Genomic DNA, 5,313 nt, shown 5'->3' on the forward strand with positions numbered 1-5,313 from the left:
ATATATGCGTGTGTGTGTGTGTGCGTGTATTTTGTGTGTGTGTGTGTGTGTGTACACAAATGTATGTCAACTTGAATCTCATTTTTGGCACCCATTAGTTGTGTCAATCATTCATTTTTAATTAAACTTATGCATAAAATGTAAATATACCAAAATATCCAAAATATTGGGATTTGTAAGAAATAATAATATGACCCAGATGATACTTGATATGTAGTAACCATCTAGAGAAGAGCCTAGTGATGGTAATAATTTTGATTCTTTATCAGCATTGCTATATTGAATAGATAAATTTCATAGACAAAGTGATGAAAAATTATTTGCTTTGTCAAGATACCTTAACCTGTCCACTTACAGATGGAAGCAAACATGTGTTTTGTTCCGTTTTGTTTTGTTAATTTTTAAATTCCCATCCTAAATTCAGGGAATCCACAAGTTTTAATACTCAAATATTTATATTGTCACATAGTAGCTTGGTATTAGCATTTAATATTTCAGTTTCTTATCTGTGTATATTTTATCAGTTTCTAACTTGACTCCTCTTCATGCATCTTAAAATTTATATTATTATAGATACATGAAATATACCTTTCTAGCCTCATTCTTTTTAAGTTGGACACCAAAACCAGGGATCATTAAAGTAAAGAAAATATGAGACTGTAGAAATTATGAAGTGTACTATGGTGTCAGGGAGCATTTCACACATGGGAAAAGACTGGCTGTACAAGAAAGTGTATCACCTGAATTGAGAAGCATAATTAATTCAGGGGGAACTGGGATCTTTAGATGTGATGAATTATCTTGGAAGTTTTTCCTCTTCTATAGTCTTGAATTGCCTACCCCAAGATGGTCAATGAGGGCTCTCTCTCTCTCTCTCTCTCTCTCTCTCTCTCTCTCTCTCTCTCCTGAACACTCCACTGGCAGTCATGTTCTGTATATCACTCAGGATTCTTTGTTGTCACATTCATAGCTATGTTTGGGATTATTATAAATAGTAAAATACTTTTTAGTGTATCTTTTCTAGTGCACTAGCTCTGACATTCTGCATCCAGTAAATAATTGGCTTTAGTACAAAGATGCTAAAAGATGGGCATATAGTGATTTTCATGCGGCAAAGAGTTCCTTTCTTGTCCTTTCCCTCCTCCTCCTCTTCCTCCTCCTGTTCCTCCTCATTCTCCTCCTCTTCCTCCTCCTCTTCCTCCTCCTCCTGCTCTTCCATCCCTTCTCACTCTTTTAATGGGATAGGGCCTATGATAGATGGAAAAATGAATGATTCCAGTAGCACAATGAGGGAATATGTATCCTTTAAGAGAGCAACTCCTATTAATAAAATGTTTAGCTTTACCTGTAAATATTTAAACTTTATGTAACCAGCTGTGGTATGCCTGCCAGCTCTGAGAAGTGAATGTTCCTGTTTTTGGTCATGGTAGCTGCTTATCAGAAGAAAAGAAAATCTCAGTGGCTTTAAGAATACAGACTTATATTTACTCATTTCAAGAGGAAATGGTAATGGAGAGAAAGAATCTGTACTGCATAGCCACTGAGAAATCCATGCCAATAAGAGATCTGAAACTGCTCTTTCCCTGTGAGCCCAGGAGGAAAGGAAAAAGGGTTTGTGAACAACAAGCTAGCTTTGGCACATTAACCTAAATAGAAAACCACTCAAGTGTCTAACACAATTCTCTGTGGTTCTCTGAAGGCTGTGCTTCACATTTTGGCTTTTATTTTCTTTAAATAACTTTGTCTAGTAGAGTGTATCCTATATTAATACAGATGCAAATAAAGAAACATTAATTTCTGATGCATAACTCAAAAGTGGTGATTCATATGCTAGCCATTCAACAAAACATACTTACTTAACACAAATACAGACACACACATAATGATATATATTTCAGTTATGTATCTATAAGCCCAAAAGGGTATGAAATAAGGATGTGTGAAATTGACAGTAGATTTGAATAAAAGCAAAGAATTTCAGGAACCTCATTTTATTGTGAGTTTGTCAATATGATTCCTGTGAAGGAAAGATACTTTTTGGAAGAGGATAGCACATCTTCACTCACTTTTAATAAAACCATTTTGTCTTTTTAAATTCATACCATTTAAATTTTTAAAAGCTGCATAGTTTATACAAGTATTATAAGTATACTGTAATGTTTATAATGATATTTTATTAATTCTTTGAGAGTTTACTACAATATATTTTGATCATATGCACTACCTACTTTTATTCAAACTCCATTCAGGTCCACTCAATTTCTCCACCCAAATTTCATTCTGCTTATTCCAATAACCACTGTAGTCTATTTTGTTCTGCTTTTATACTAATAGGCATGACACTGTCCACTGGGATATAGTTGACCTACCTGGGGCTGCATCTTTAAATAAAACTGATTTTCCTTGCCCTGAAATGCCACAGTCTCCGCAGTCTCCGACCAGTGGAGACAAGAACGACAAGTACTCCAAGGCAGGTTCAAACAGCAACTTCTTTACTTGTGGCTTTTTCCCCTACAGCTCTCTTCCCCAGCAGGCAAGGGCAACAACAACAAACCTCCTATACTCACGCCAACTGACCTCATCTAGCTCCACCCCACCTCATCCAATCAGAATTCACACATCTCCAGGCATGAGCTCAGGTAGGTCACCAATAGGATGACAGGTCCGGATCAAAAGGAACAGTCCAGCCTGGCAGGCAGAAGAGGCAGGCAGCCTCACTGTGCATGCTGGAGCAAGGCAGTAAACCTGTTGGCCCATGCAGCCGCACCTTCTTCCCGCACTGGAACCCATCATCTGTCAACAGCACCTGAGTTAGGAACAGAGACTCCTGAGCTTCCTATCCCCAATCTCTTCCATTCTAGAATACTGCTTGCCATGATCTTGTGTGCTTCATATGCAGGAAGCACAGGGCTGTGAGCCTGTGAGTCCAGGAACCCTGGCTTTCCCAAAATACATGAAGAAACTCTTTTACCCTGATCTTAATAAGTTCTCTCTCTCTCTCAAGATGGTTCCTGGGATCTCTCTCTCTCTCTCTCTCTCTCGTGTGTGTGTGTGTGTGTGTGTGTGTGTGTGTGTGTAATATATTGCACTGTTTGTGCATTCCCCTGACAGTTGTGATTTTTCTACATTAACTGCCATTCACAACACAAAGTAGCTTCTCCAATAGGGAATGAGAGCTAGAGCAATTTATGTGTCTAGAGACAAGAATAAGAAGGCATTTTGATAGCCTGTTAGTTTACCATGGGGTTCTAGTGGAAAACAAAGAGCAATAGCAAAAGCTCACACAGTGTTTGTGTGTGTGTGTGTGGGGGGGGGGTATCTCTAAGACAACTCTGACCAAAAATATGAGGCAATATGTCAAAAACCATGTGCTGAGATTTTCACTGTACTGTGATTTTCATTTGGCAACCTATTGCTTCTCAGAGGACCATTAGCCTCTGTGTAGGGTAACTCTTATCTTTCTACCTATGAGTATGGGAAGACTATTATATACTGGTGTCTATATGGCTTTTCAAGCATCCTTATTGTTAGTTGTCTCTTCTCCAATCCCTTCCTTTTATCCAGAGAACATGTAGTATTTTTCTATGTCTGAGTTACCTCACTCAGTATAATATTTTCTAATTCCATCCATTTGTCTGCAAATTTCATTCCATTTTTTTTAATGCTGAATAAAATTTCATTGTTTTTCAGTATTTTTTTTCTTTGTCCATTTATTGATGGCCATGTAAGCTATTTCCGTGTCTTAGATACTTAGATACTTAGATGCATGAGTAGCTGTGCCTTTCTGTAGTAGAATATAGACTCCTTTAGATTTATGCCCAGAAGTGCTCTATCAGGTTCAAGTGGTAGATCTATTTCAAGTGTGCTACAGAGATGTAGTACCATCTAGAGACTGCCATATCCAGGGATCCATTCCATAATCAGCCTCCAAACGCTGACACCATTGCATACACTAGCAAGATTNTGCTGATAGGACCCTGATATAGCTGTCNCTAGTGAGACTATGCCGGGGCCTAGCAAACACAGAAGTGGATGCTCACAGTCAGCTATTGGATGGATCACAGGGCCCCCAATGGAGGAGCNNGAGAAAGTACCCAAGGAGCTAAAGGGATCTACAACCCTATAGGTGGAACAACATTATGAATTAACCAGTACCCTGAGCTCTTGACTCTAGCTGCATATGTATCAAAAGATGGCCTAGTTGGCCATCACTGCAAAGAGAAGCCCATTGGACTTGCAAACTTTATATGCCCCAGTATAGGGGAACGCTAAGGCCAAAAAGTGGGAGTGGGTGGGTAGAGGGGGTGGGGGGAGGGTATGGGGGACTTTTGGGATAGCATTGGAAATGTAAATGAGGAAAATACCTAATAAAAATGTTTGTATGTTTAGATAGCTTTAAAAAAATACGGAACTAGCATAAAAACAGACATCTTGATTAATGTAATAGATCTGATATAAATCAATGCACTGATAGTCACCTGATTTTTGACAAAAATATCAAAATACACAGTGGGGAGAATATAGCATCTTTAACAAATGGTATTGGGAAAACAGGATATTTACTTGGAAAAGAATGAAACTTGATGTCACTCTCTCACTCTGCTCATAAATCAATTCCAAATGGACAAAAGAACTTAACAACAGACCTCAAACTCTGAAACTTCTAGAGGAAAGAGTAGATGGTATTCTTTACCCTCTCAGGTAAGGACTTACCAAATAAGAATCTGATTGTGCACAAAATCTGACCTGCAATTAGCAAATCTGACTTCATGAAGTTAAAAAACTTCTGTAAAAGATTTGTTGATTTTAATGAAGAAGCAATTTAGAGAATACAAAAATTCTTTGCTGACTATATATCTGGCAGAGAATTCTTCTTTATAATATGCAAAGGACTAAAAAGGCTAAGTATTAAGAAAACAACTTAAGAGTTGTCCAGTAGTGCTCGTTTCAGGAGCACATATACTAAAATTGGAAAGATACAGTGACAATTAGCATTGCCCTGCGCAAGAATGAGATGCAAATTAATGAAAAGCATTCTATAAACAAGAGAGAGAGAGAGAGAGAGAGAGAGAGAGAGAGAGAGAGAGAGAGAGAGAGAGAGAGAGAGAGAGAGAAAGAGAGAGGTGTCCGGTGGAACTGAAAAGAGAATTCGGAAAAGAAAAAGATATAAACATCAAAGACATTTTCACACCAGTCAGAATGGCTAAGTTCAAAAATTCAGGTGACAGCACATGCTGGTGAGGATGTGGAGAAAGAGGAACACTCCTCCATTGTTGGTGGGATTGCAAGCTTGTACAACCACTCTGGAAATCA

General features: G+C 38.2%; 1 non-coding gene across 1 annotated transcript; it reads left to right on the plus strand.

The window, feature by feature from the left end:
* Positions 1-4,938: 4,938 nt before the first annotated feature.
* On the plus strand, positions 4,939-5,044 carry LOC115029830. The gene has a single exon (XR_003835387.1). It is a non-coding gene; the product is annotated as a U6 spliceosomal RNA (small nuclear RNA).
* The last annotated feature ends 269 nt before the right edge of the window (positions 5,045-5,313 follow it).

The sequence above is a fragment of the Mus caroli genome, chromosome 17, assembly GCF_900094665.2.
Source record: "Mus caroli chromosome 17, CAROLI_EIJ_v1.1, whole genome shotgun sequence".
NCBI classification, from domain to species: Eukaryota; Metazoa; Chordata; class Mammalia; order Rodentia; family Muridae; genus Mus; species Mus caroli.